We start from the raw sequence: 14,123 nt of genomic DNA, 5'->3' as shown, positions 1-14,123 counted from the left end.
GGAGAAAAAAAATCGGAGGCCTTAGAACTTGAATGCACCTCGTATGTGTATAGATTATGTCAGGGCCCACCCCGGCACACGACTGGCTCGGTGAGCTCGGCCGAAATGCTGAAGTCGACGTTACGCATTCAACAGAAACAGGAGACTCTTATGTGGCAAATTAGATAAAGGTCTAAGGAAAAGGCTTGGCAAATGTTTTGTCTGGAGTGTGGCACTATATGAGGAAGAAACATGGACGTTGAGACGAGAGGATGAAAAAAGGTTAGAAGCATTTGAGATGTGGATGTGGAGGAGAATGGAGAGAATAAGCTGGATGGAAAGAGTGAGTAATGAAAGACTACTGGAAAGGGTTGGTGAGAGAAAATGTCTGCTGAAGGTTGTAAGAGAAAGGAAAGGTTGGGACATTCACTGAGAATGGAGTGCTTGCTAGCAGATGGTTTGGAAGGACTGGTTTGTGGGAGAAGACTGAGAGGAGGAAGGAGACGCAAGATGATTGACGACATAAAGGGAAGAGGAAATTGTGCAGACCTGAAGGGGATGGCAGAAGACCGGACAGCCTGGAGAACTACCATGTGAAAACCTGCCTTTTGGCAGAACACTGATGATGATAATGAGTTCTGTACCAGTTCGATTTTGACTTGGTAAGAGGCATGCGCGGACTGTGGCATTCGTTATGCAAACGTGTGTTGGCACCTTGATGTTAGGCTCAGGCACTGTCAGTGCAGCCTCAGCAGGCCAGGCTAGAAAATGAGTCTGTAAGGTCCGAACTAGGTGCCCAGTATAAATACTACGGCTGTTGACAGAATCGTTAATAAACATTTTACTGCTTCCCTGTCGACAAAATGTTGAAACTGACAAAAAAGATAAAAAGGGTTTGCTTAAAAGCGAAAAGTTGTAGCACTGCTGTTGTTGATAATTTTTCCAGGTTATATGGCCGTGGTCCATGGAATACTTCTATTCCTTACGTTTCGTCCAATACTGCGTTGGACATCCTCAGAGGTATGGCTGGTCCTGCTGAGTCCTGCCGACTGACGAGTCGGGCGTCGGAGAGCGGCCTAAATACCGAGGAAAGTGGGCTGGTCTAGCTCGCACATAGTAGCAGAGAGAAAACCAGTCAAAGATAAAATGTAACTATCGATAATAGTCCGTCATAGATAAAAAACACTTATCGATTCTGTAACGCCATTCTGTCTATATCTCGCTTAATTTCAAGGCCTCTTCTTTTCTATTAAAATTATCTTCATGTTTATAAATTTCAATAGCCTCCCTGTACAGTTGTGGATAATAGTTCGTGGTAGCACTTAAAACTGTAGTTTCAGAAAACTTAACTACATGGTCACCGGACTGAAGTGCATGTTCCGAAACGGCCGATTTATCTGTTTTACCCAGTCGGCAAACACTTTTATGCTCCTTTACCCTCGTATTCACACTTCTTTTCGTAGTACCAATATAGACCTTGCCACAGGTACACGGAATTGTATACACACCGCTAGATGCTAATGGTGGCCTTCTAACTTTAGCAGAACGAAGTACTTGTCCTATCTTTCTGGTAGGTTTGAATACAAGTTTCACTTTATGTTTCAGCAAAATTTTGCCGATTCGATCTGTAACCTTACTAATGAAAGGTAAAGACACCGTGTTCTTCCATTGTTCTGTACCATCCTTGTCCTTTGACCTGCTGTAATTAAGTCTTAAGACTCTATTAATTTCCTTGTTTGAGTACCCATTCTTTTCGAAGGCCTGTTTCAGATGATTCAGTTCCGTATCCAGATGTTCCGGCGTACAAACCCGTTTTGCCCTGTCCACTAAACTTTTGATTACACCTCTTTTATCGATAGTTACATTTTATCTTCGACTAGTTTTCTCTCTGCTACTATTTGCAAGCTAGACCACGCCCACTTTCCTCGGTATTTGGGCCGCTCTCCGACGCCCGACTCGTCAGTCGGCAGGACTGAACAGGACCAGCCATACCTCTGAGGATGTCCAACGTAGTATTGGACGAAACGTAAGGAATAGAAGTATTCCATGGACCACGGCCATATAACCCGGAAGAATTATCAACAACAGTTCCATCCGGTCGTGAAAGCCTTCATTGTATTTTAGCACTGCTGTTGTGGTTAAGCAGTTTTTTTTTTTTTTTTTTGCTCGGTTATTAGTAAAATTAAAAAAAAATCTGTTGTAGGCGAGACCAAACAAATACCGAAAAATACTGGTGTCGATTTTAAGCGGTCGGTTTTTCGAATACCAGTTGCTAGACTGGTGGTACATTTGGGTTCTTTACGAGAGCCGTGTCTGGTGCGGCTGGTGTGAGACGAGAACGGCGTGCGGGCTTGTCGGCTGGCATTTGTCGCCAAACGGGACCTGCGGCAGGTGTCTGACAAGGCGGGAGAGAGGAGCGCAGCGCCGTTATGAGACAGCTCGCCACGGACGCTGCTCTAGCAGGCAGCCTGTCACAGATGACGTCGGCAGCCACCTGCCGCCACGCCGCCAGCCGCAACGCCCCTCTTCTGTCACGCCGAAGCCACTGTGCGGTGCTGCTCGCGCCTCTGAAGGGGAAATTACCTTCTGATTTCACTCATCCCTAAACGATGTTTTCTTGAAGCGAGCGTGGAAGACATGGATAGGGACTGCGGACTGGTAGCGCTGGGCAGGAGTGTGGATCAGCAGAGATGCGTGCCGATATAAACACTGTGTCCGCCGTGCGCAGTGGTTAATGCAACTGCCTAATAAGCAGCAGATCCTGGGTTCGGCTACCGGTCCGGCACACATTTTCACTCTACATCTACATATATATACTCCGCTAGCCACCAAGCGGTGTATGGCAGAGGGCACAATTCGCGACAAAGTCATATTTCCCCCCCTCTGTTCCACTCGCGGATCGCGCGAGGGAAAAACGATTGTCCGAACGCTTCAGTACGAGCTCTAATTTCCCCTATCTTTGAATGGTGATCATTGCGCGATTTGTAAGTAGGTGGTAATAATATACGCTCTACATCCTCGGCGGAGATCGGATTTCGGAATTTAGTGAGCAGCCCCTTTCGTTTAGCGCTTCGTGTGTCTGCAAGTGTGTCCCACTTCAAACTTTCTATGAGGCTAAAATGGCTCTGAGCACTATGAGGCTTAACATCTGAGGTCATCAGTCCCCTAGAACTTACAACTACTTAAACCTAACTAACCTAAGGACATCACACACATCCATGCCCGAGGCAGGATTCGAACCTGCGACCGTAGCAGTCGCGCGGTTCCGGACTGAAGCGCCTAGAACCACTCGGCCACACCGGCCGGCTTTCTATGATGTTTGTAACGCTTTCGCGATGGCTAAATGTACCAGTCACGAACCTTGCCGCTCTTCTTTGGACCTTCTCAATCTCTTGAATCAGACCCAACTGGTAAGGGTCCAATACAGACGAAGAATACTCTAAGACTGGACGAACTAACGTATTGTGAGCAATTTCCTTTGTTGAAGGACTGCATCGCTTCAGGATACTGTCAATATACCGGAATCGAGAGTTCGCATTGCCCGTTACTTGTGTAATCTGATCATTTCACTTGGGATCATTCCGAATAGTCGCACCTAGATACTTGACGGATGTTACCGTTTCCAAAGACTGGGAGTTTATTTTGTACTCGTACATTGATGGGAATTTTCGCCTTGTTATACGCAACAGGTTACACTTACTAATATTGAGAGATAACTGCCAGTCATTACATACGCATTTATTTTCTGCTAATCCTCACTGATTTGTTCACAACTTTCGTGTGATACTACTCTCCTGTAGACTACAGCATCATCGGCAGTCTAATGCCACTGTCAATACCATCAACCAGATCGTTTATGTAAATCGTAAAAAGCGGTAGACCTATTACGCTGCCCTGGGGCACACCTGAAGTTACCCTTGATTCTGTTGAAGTCACCCCATTCAATGCTACATACTGCTCCCTGTCTGTTAGAAAACTATCTATGCAACCGCATATGTCATCGAATAGGCTGTAAGCGCTCAGTTTTTGGAGGAAGTGATAGTGCGTAACTGAGTCGAACGCCTTTCGAAAGTCGAGAAAGATGGCATCAACCTGGGAGCGGTATATAGAGCCTGTTATATCATACACAAAGAGGGCTAGCTGTGTCTCGCATGACCGCTGTTTCCTAAAACTGTGCTGGTTTCTGCAGATGAGCTTCTCAGAGCCTCGAAAGGAGGTCATTATATCTGAACACAAAATATGTTCCATGATTCTACAACAAATCGACGTCAGTGAAATTGGCCGGTAATTATGTGCATCCGATTTTCTACCCTTTTTATAGATTGCTATGACCTATGGCTTCTTCCAGTTCCGTGGGACTTACCGCTGTTCCAGTGGTCTCTGGTACATGATGGATAAGAATGGTGCTATATTTGTAGCATAGTCTACATATAATCTTAGGAGGTTCCGTCTGGGCCAGATGACTTCCTAGCGTCTAAGGATCTTAACTGTTTTACAGTCCCATATACACTCGTCGCCTCTGATGCTGTACAAAGTCCTGTTTCAGCTGATAGCAATAGTCCCTTCCCTTTCCTACCCTTTCTCCCCCTCCTCCTTCAATTGAAATGAAATTGATAATTAAACCATAATTGTTAATATAAGTAAATATTATTGTTACTGAAAGCAGTTATAAGTAATGTAATCCAGCAAAACAGAACACCTCTGACTGTGTCGAAACGTTTTGAGAAGCAGTACTGTCACAGTACAAGCTGTCTAACAAAAGTAAACCCGCGCCCACAAGGGGAGGGGGGGGGGGGGGGGGAGAAACGAAATGAAACTACACTGAAGAGCCAAAGACACTGGTATACCTGCCTCATATCGCGTACAGCCCACGCAAGCACGCAGAAGTGCCGCAACATTACGTGGCATGAACTTGACTGTTGTCTGAAGTATTGCCAGAGGGAACTGACACCATGAATCCTGCAGAGATGCCCATAAATCCGCATGAGTACGAGGAGGTGGAGATCTCTTCTGAACAGCACGTTGCAAGGCATCCAAGATACGCTCAATAGTGTTCATGTCTGGGGAGTATGGCGGCCAGTTTAAGTGTCTAAACTCAGAAGAGCTTACCTGGAGTCACGCTGTAGCAATTTTCGACTTGTGGGGTGTCGCATTGTCTTGCTGAAATTCTCCAAGTCCGTCGGAATGCACCATGGACATGAATCGATGCAGGTGATCAGACAAGACGCTTACCTACGTGTGACCTGTCAGAGTCGTATCTAGACGTATCAGGAGTCCCATATTACTCCAACTGCACACGCCCCACACCATTACAGTGTCTCCACCAGCTTGAACAGTCCCCTGCTGACATGCATGGTCCATGGATTCATGAGGTTGTCTCCATACCCGTACACGTCCATCTGCTCGATACAATTTGAAACGAGACTCGTCCGACCAGGCAACATGTTTCCAGTCATCAACAGTCCAATGTCGGTGTTGACGGGCCCAGACGAGGCGTAAGGCTTCGTTTCGTGCCGTCATCAAGGGTGCACGAGCGGGCTTTCGGCACCGAAAGCCCATATCGATGATGTTTCGTTGAATGGTTCACATCCTGACACTTGTTGATGGCCCAACACTGAAATCTGCAGCAGTTTGCGGAAGGGTTGCACTTCTGTCACGTTGATCGATTCTCTTCAGTCGTCATTAGTCCCGTTCTTGCAGGCTCTTTTTCCGGCCGCAGCGATGTCGGAGATTTGATGTTTTACCGGATTCCCGATATTCACGGTACACTCGTGAAATGTTCGTACTGGAAAATGTCCACTTCATCGCTATCTCGGAGATGCTGTGTCCCATCGCTCGTGCCCCGACTATAACACAACGTTCAAACTCACTTAAATCTTGATAACCTGCCATTGTAGCAGTAGTAACCAATCTAACAACTGCGTCAGACACTTATTCATTATCTTATACAGACGTTGCCGACCGCAGCGCCATATTCTGTTTACGTATCTCTATATTTGAATACGCATGCCTATACGAATTTATTTGACGCTTCAGTGTATGTACGGATTAGGGGGTATGTGACTTGCAGTAGACTTCTATCCTCAGCTGTTATACTCAGCTGTTCTTTCTATTATTGGTACACATATTGAATAAAGTGGAGCCGGCCGAAGTGGCCGTGCGGTTAAAGGCGCTGCAGTCTGGAACCGCAAGACCGCTACGGTCGCAGGTTCGAATCCTGCCTCGGGCATGGATGTTTGTGATGTCCTTAGGTTAGTTAGGTTTAACTAGTTCTAAGTTCTAGGGGACTAATGACCTCAGCAGTTGAGTCCCATAGTGCTCAGAGCCATTTGAACCATTTTTTGAATAAAGTGGTCATCCACTCGCAGTTTGATTTGAACATATCATTCCTTTACTAAGCATGTTCCTATTGGGTATGATATGCTGTGATTTCCATCGACTTCGACTTAACCAGTAAAACAGAAACAGAAATGTCACTTCGACTCCAAACCACGGTGCATCATTTAATTTTTGACACCAGCAAACTATTATGAAATGTGAAAGAAATAACAAATCACTGACTTACTGTTTAGCCGCGACCCACGGAATATACAGCGAGACATATCATCTCGTACTCACTGAGGCATTACTTGAAGAAAGTCATCTATGTTAACTACGAAAAAAGTATTTCATAGTGATTTTCTTGCTTGAATGTGCGCTCTTTTCTTAAAGAATTATTTCACTTTGTCTATGTATGAACTGTAAATTCAGATCACCAATAGCAGAGAAATCAGCCTGTTGCTAAAACGAATCGGAGGAAACGTATTTTCAAAAGTTTTATAACAAAATGTGAACGAGGAGGGAAGCTAGTCTCAGCAAACTGAACTGTTATCTCTGTAAATTCAGATCACCAATAGCAGAGAAGTCAGCCTGTAGCTAAAACGAATCGAAGGAAACGTATTTTGAAAAGCTTTATAACAAAGTGTGAGCGAGGAGGGAAGCTCCTATCAGCAAACTGAACTCTTATCTCTTGTCGCTGTCGAACTGAGCAGACGTATCTTTCTAAGTCTCTCTGTAGTAGAAATAGTTTTGATTTGTAATTAAGTATGTTAAGAACGGGCTATATCTATGTTTCGTTTAAAATGAAATCTGCTCCCCTCAATTGTTGAGTGGTATGTGAGTTGTGATTCTTTTTTTGTGTTATTTGTTTGAGAAAAGCTAGCTCGAGCTGTGATCTCACCAGGTCATGGCAAAGAGAGCCAATGTGCCGAATGCAGTTCTCGTTCAGACATTCCTATCATTCTGCTATAAACAAAGCGCGTCCCTGGGTTTATTTGCGGTTCGTATAACACCGACTTGCGATCATTTTGAGAAAGCACAAATTACATATGATCTGGCCATTGTCTCAAAACTGTGTAGTGCTGCTGTCGCTTCTTTCAAACACAAGCCCCACTGAACTGGTGATGGTGTTAAATTACTACGGCTCGCAAACGGTAAAAACTTCAGGAGGCAATTTTATTTTAAAGTCGCGTATCAGATGCAACAGATAGAAGGCGCGTTACCGTCAACAACGACCGTTGCCTCATTGCTCAATGAGAAACAAATTCTACGTTTGTTACTTCGAGTTTCACATATTCCATCATTCTATTCAAATGCCGGGGCCAATAACGCATCACCACCGAACGACTAACCAGAGGAGCACAAATCTTCACACTTCACGGAATAATGCAGTAGCCATTAGTTACTCAAAGGCAGTAATGAGTCAGGACTAGAGTCGTGCCAAGCTCTTAACAATAACTGCATCTCTCTCACGACACACAATGCCCGGCATTGTTTCGATATCGGCAACATGATTCGGCAAAACGTGGACTGAAGCGAAGGCTGAATGCCGACTCTATCGCGAAGTCTGCGCTCGAGTGCACAGCAATATCAAACCGCTGTAAACAGAAGCAGGGTTCGTGACGAATCTATACTGGCGTGCAAGCGAGGCGCACAGCTGATTTCAGCAGGAGGTCGAAATGCTGGCGCAATTTGTGGCGGATTGGAGCGGCATTGTGCGGAGCGCGGTTTCACTGCGGCGACAATAAGGTCGCACCGCTGGCGCCGGGTGCCTTGTCTATTAAAGGCGGCCAGCGGGTAGTTTGCGAACAGAGTGGCGAACGAATTGGCAAATTATCGGCTGTCACTAGTTGATGGAAATTTTATGCACAAAAGCACCCGTCTCAAACTGGAGGACTTGTATTTGTATGCCGAACTTAACACAGGTACGACCTATCACACTTTCGCTGGGTGTATCGCTGTCAAGTAACACTGCTCGCTGAAGCTTAGACCATATATAGGAAGAAGTGCTACAGCGTAGTTCAGAAAGTAACGAAAATAAAAGCACAGTGAGACGAGATAAACAGAAATGACGCTTTTACTCAAGGGCAATAAGCATACTGATCTTCTCCTGGACGCTTCAAGAGACGGGGCGTGGTTTTACTAGGTCTGTGATCGGCACGCGCTGCAGTAGATGCTCTGCAAGATTCTCCCAAGCTGGGACCGCTACGGTCGCAGGTTCGAATCCTGCCTCGGGCATGGATGCGTGTGATGTCCTTAGGTTAGTTAGGTTTGAGTAGTTCTAAGTTCTAGGGGACTGATGACCACAGCATTTAAGTCCCATAGTGCTCAGAGCCATTTGAACCAACTCCCAAGCTGGCCACGTGCTTGATAGGGAGTTCTGGTCGTAGGGCGTTACATCCGCCCACCAATGTGGTTGGTAACTAATGGATGGTCAGAAGTGCAATACGTCACCCTACCACAAGAATTCCTTACCAAACTTGTTGCCAACACAGATGCATGTCGCAGAGCATGCTTTGCCGTCCGTGGTGAACAGACAGTATTAACAACTACGACCCGCCTTTTGTAATGTCCAAGGTACCGCCATAAAATGCGGCGAATTTAGAGTAATTACTGTCTTTGAATAAAAGTGTCGTTTCCGTTCGTCTCATTGCATATTTCTATAAATTATAAAAATGGTTCAAATGGCTCTGAGCACTATGGGACTTAACACCTGTGGTCACCAGTCTCCTAGAACTTAGAACTACTTAAACCTAACTAACCTAAGGACATCACACACATCCATGCCAGAGGCAGGATTCGAACCCGCGACCCGCCTAGAACCGCTAGACCACCGCGGCCGGCTATAAATTATATTCAGCATTACTGTAGCAGATCATTCTATGTAAGAACCAAGTTTCATAGAGATCACTATGTGATCAAAAGTATCCGGACACCTCGCTGAAAATTACTTACAAATTCGTTCCGCCCTCCACCGATAATGCTGGAATTCAGTATGGTGTTGGCCGCAGCTCGTGGTCGTGCGGTAGCGTTCTCGCTTCCCACGCCCGGGTTCCCGGGTTCGATTCCCGGCGGGGTCAGGGATTTTCCCTGCCTCGTGATGGCTGGGTGTTGTGTGATGTCCTTAGGTTAGTTAGGTTTAAGTAGTTCTACGTTCTAGGGGACTGATGACCATAGATGTTAAGTCCCATAGTGCTCAGAGCCATTTGAACCATCAGTATGGCGTTGGCCCACCCTTAGCCTTGATGACAGCTTCCACTCTCGCAGGCATACGTTCAATCAGATGCTGGAAGGTTTGTTGGGGACTGGCAGCCCATTCTTCACGGAGTGCTGCGCTGAGGAGAGGTATCGATGTCAGTCGGTGAGGCCTGCCACGAAGTCGGCGTTCCAAAACGTCCCAAAGGTGTTCTATAGGATTCCGTCAGGACTCTGTGCAGACCAGTCCATTACATGGATATTATTGTCGTGAAACCACTACACCACAGGCCGTGCATTATGAACAGGTGTTCGATGGTGTTGAAAGATGCAATCGCCATCCCCGAATTGCTCTTCAACAGTGGGAAGCAAGAAGATGCTTAAAACTTCAATGTAGGCATGTGCTGTCATAGTGCCACGCAAAACAAGGGGTGCAAGCCCCCTCCATGAAAAACACGGCCACACCATAACACCACCTCCTCCGCATCTTACTGTTGGCACTACACACGCTGGCAGATGACGTTCACCGGGCAACTGCCACACTCGCACCCTGCCATCAGATCACCACTTCGTATACAGTGATTCGTCACTCCACACAACGTTTTCCCACTGTTCAGTCTTCCAATGTTTCCACGTTTTTCATCAAGCGAGGCGTCGTTTGGCATTTACCGGCGTGATGTGTGGCTTATGGGTAGCCGCTCGACCATGAAATCGAAGTTTCCTCACCTCCTGCGTAACTGTCACAGTACTTGCAATGGATCCTGATGTAACTTCCTGGCAGATTAAAACTGTGTGCCGGACCGAGACTCGAACTCGGGACCTTTGCCTTTCGCGAGCGAGTACTCTACCATCTGAGCTACCCAAGCACGAGCCACACCCTGTCCTCACAGCTTTACTTCTGCCAGTACCTCGTCTCCTACTTTCCAAACTTTACAGAAGCTCTCCTGCGAAACTAGCAGGACTAGCACTCCCGAAAGAAAGGAGAGCTTCACCAACCACAGTTTAAAAAAAGTTTTATCAGGCAAAAAGGTAAGCCAGGTATAGCATAATAGTTAGTGTATAAGACGTTATCTGAGAAATTAGTATGAATTATAGCTTCGAAAGAGATTTTGACTAAGTCTGTGATGTTATACTGAAGAATATATATATATATATATATATATATATATATATATATATATATATATATATATATATATATATATATATATATATATATATATATATATATAAAATCACTACGACAGTGTTGATTACACTTCATTAGGGTAGTTAGAAGTTCAGAATTAAAAATGGCACGGCACGATTCATTGTCAACAGAATTTTTCTCTGCAACCCCAGCGGAAATTTTTAGGTCTTCAAAGTGAGAGGATAACGAAGGAATACGTGTTAATAGATTTTGACAGAAGCAGTTTCGTTTTCTTGATTCCCTCCAGTGAAAATAAACTTCTACAACGAATGGAAGAATTTAAAGCAACTTCTTAATGGTGGCTACCACAGTCAAATACGTATTGTGTGAGCGCAGCGTTTTTCCTACATTGTGAGACAGCCCAAGTAGAAAAAATTCCGTAGTCATTCAGCTCAAAGCAAGTTTGAGAGTAGACTTGAAGGTCAGTTACTATATAATAATGCTGAATACGTTGTGTAATCAACACATCTAAAAGCAACTGTTACAAACTGGCAATGAACTCGTGCAACGGCATGACCAAAGTTAAATAAACAGGTGTCAGAGAACAAATATCTTTCGAGTATGAGACAGTCTACGTGTTTTGAGAACGCACAGTAAATGGTGGTGTAAACCTTCTTTCTACTGAAGTTCGTTACTGATTTGTTAATGCTTATTTGCCGCTGTATTTATTCCCTTGATTGCGGTGCTGATATCAGTAATAGCGATAGTACAGTCCTGATGATAACTGTAGATCTGCAGGTCTCAAGATCTGGGGTTTGAAGGTTTTCTTTTGTTGACGAATGAAAGGGGATTCACTGCGTAGAGTAATTAAACAGTTTGCCTTGGGATTTATGAACATCGGGACATTCAAAAACAATGAGGACACATATCAGGAGCGCATGTCCGTCCCAGCCATACGACAAAATCTCTGGACAGCATGCGATTGCAATCAATCGACGGGGGACTGAAGGTTGTACAAGGTCCCTCCTGTAGCGCCAGCAAAAGAATGATTAACATTAGAGTTAGAATGTCCGTTTGAGACGTTCTACGGCTACGTAAGACAATGTAGTCGCCATGAACAGGGTGATCCCGTGATGATGTTACAAACTTTCAGGGATTTTGGACAAGAGTAAATGTATCAAACTGATGCGAGGGACGCTGAGTCGGAAAAAACCGAGTCGAAAGTTGTAAGTGAAAATCGTTCTGACTGCGGAATATGTGTACCGGTACGCGTATTGGTAAGATTAAGGGCAGGCAACTTTCAGAGGAAGTACGGATAGTAAAAAGTCTAGTAAACAAGCGTGGGCTCTAAAATGCATACATAAAGAGTTATGAGCGCTTGTTGACCTTCGCTATTGTGAAACATCTCTTCCATTGAATAAATGCCGAACGGCTGAAATTCGAAAATTCTATATATCCTACTTTATCAATAAGAGTTTGGTATTTTAATTTACCGCCGCTTTTCTGTTCTGTTCTTCGATTTTCTTTGTCGCTAGTTGTACGGCTGGGGATCTGGGTTCGTTTCTCTTGACATTTTAAATTTCTGTGTCACAGGAAGAATGGCTTGTCACTCAGAATTCCTTAATAGATCAAAAACGTGTGCTGGACCGGATCTCGAAACCCGAACCTTAGTCTTCCACAGGAAAACGGTCCTCCAACTGAGAAAGTCAGGTACGTCTCTCGAGACGCCGTCACGGCTTTACTTCCGCCAGTGCCTCTCTGCTACTTTCCAAATTTCACGGAAGTTCCTTTACGGGACTGGCACTACTGGAAGAGGCAGGGTAGCCGTGCCTGGCTAGCTTAATCGGCACAGCACTTGCCCACGATAGGCAAAGGTTTCGGAGATCGCGTCCCAGCCCGTCACACAGTTTTAATCTGCCAGGAATTTTGGAACTAGCGCAAATTCTGCAGCGGAGCGAGAATTCACACTGGAATTTTTTTAACTATTCTCTTCAGTTTTGTAGTTTAATGTTGTTAAAAAAATTCATCAGCGAAGTCTTAATTTGATTGCTAGATTACGGACTCGCGCCACTACGATTAACATAAATAAAAAAACCGGATGGACGCGAGTCATCAGAATGCTGTAACGTATTGTGATGCCAAAACCAATAAACAATGTGCGACGGACTATTAACACGACGATAAATGTAAAGAACCTGCGCGAGAGATAAATACTCTGTGGAATTTAAGCATCTCCGTGCCAACTCGATAACAAAGATATACAGACTGTATTAAGCTACGGCAAAGAGATAACTATTCCATGTTGGACATTGGAAGAGAGATGTTCTATGTCGGATTGAGAGGAGATTGTTGGAAGCCGCCATTAAGGCAGTAATGTATGTTTTATGGTATTGCAGAAGTTAAATACATATAAAAGCACAAAAGAAGTACCAGATTCGTAGAGTTCATAACCCTTGATCATTTCAAAAGAAATATTCAATGATTATAACGACGCTAGTCGTTCGGAAGTGTTGTGTGGTCTGATGGTGCGCACCTGCAGTTTTACACGGTTTTGGAATTCGTCGAGAATATTTCTCCGAAGACCTAAATAATTTCACGGACTAGAGTTGGACGCCACATTCCACACAGATGACACAGCATGGCACTTGGCTGTACCTATCGATTTCCGTAGAGCCATAAATTATCTTTAGCGACTTCAGGTGGAGAAGTTCCAGCAAGGAGACTCAACGAGATCTGCTGCTGCGAAACAAATGCGGTATTACCGTATTCTTTAAATTACGGAGAACAGTAAGCAATATAGACTTCACAACCACCGCAAACATAATTAAAAGGACTCAAATAAAAGGAGTAAACATTTAAAAGGAATCGCTAAACCAAACCATAAATAAAAATAAATTAACAATAATACGCAATCACATTAATAAAATGCTCATTGAATAATAGCACTCCGTCTTCAGGCCACAAGTCGTCCATTGGGACCATCCGACCGCCGTTTCATCCTCAGCTGAGTGTGCGGATAGGAGGGGCGTGTGGTCAGCACACCGCTCTCCCGGTCGTTGTCTGTGACCGGAGCCGCTACTATTCTGTCGAGTAGCTCCTCAATTGGCATCACGAGGCAGAGTGCATCCCGAAAGACGGCAACAGCGCATGGCGGCCCGGACGGTCACCCATCCAAGTGCCGGCCACGCCCAACAGCGCTTAACTTCGGTGATCTGACGGGAACTGGTGTATCCACTGCGGCAAGGCCGTTGCCCCCATTAAATAATAGAGAGAATCAAAATAAGAACTTTAAAGTGCTTTCAGCGTAGAAGAACAGGCTGCCGATCTGAGAAATATCAGTGAGAATATGTCGAGACCATATTAATCTAGTATGCCCTTTCGACATATGTTCTGCCTGGCGACCCACCAACATTCTCGTTTCTCCTTTCATATCGCAAGTTAAAGTGCCTCTGCGAGTGCGGCTGTAGGACGCAGATGCCTTTGTGTCAGAAACCATTGTAAT

The 14,123-nt window shown here is 45.0% G+C and overlaps 1 protein-coding gene and 1 pseudogene across 1 annotated transcript in view; one reads left to right on the top strand and one right to left on the bottom strand.

Annotated features, from left to right (window-relative positions):
* LOC124776221 overlaps positions 1 to 14,123 on the top strand; it is a 709,169-nt gene that overhangs the window by 428,297 nt on the left and 266,749 nt on the right. The gene's annotated exons all lie outside the window — the stretch shown is intronic.
* Positions 13,757 to 13,874, bottom strand: LOC124778558 (annotated as a pseudogene).

Source organism: Schistocerca piceifrons, chromosome 2 (genome assembly GCF_021461385.2).
Source record: "Schistocerca piceifrons isolate TAMUIC-IGC-003096 chromosome 2, iqSchPice1.1, whole genome shotgun sequence".
Classification (NCBI taxonomy): Eukaryota; Metazoa; Arthropoda; class Insecta; order Orthoptera; family Acrididae; genus Schistocerca; species Schistocerca piceifrons.
The sequence above is the reverse complement of the archived record's forward strand: the minus strand, read 5'-3'. Positions and strand labels throughout refer to the sequence as shown.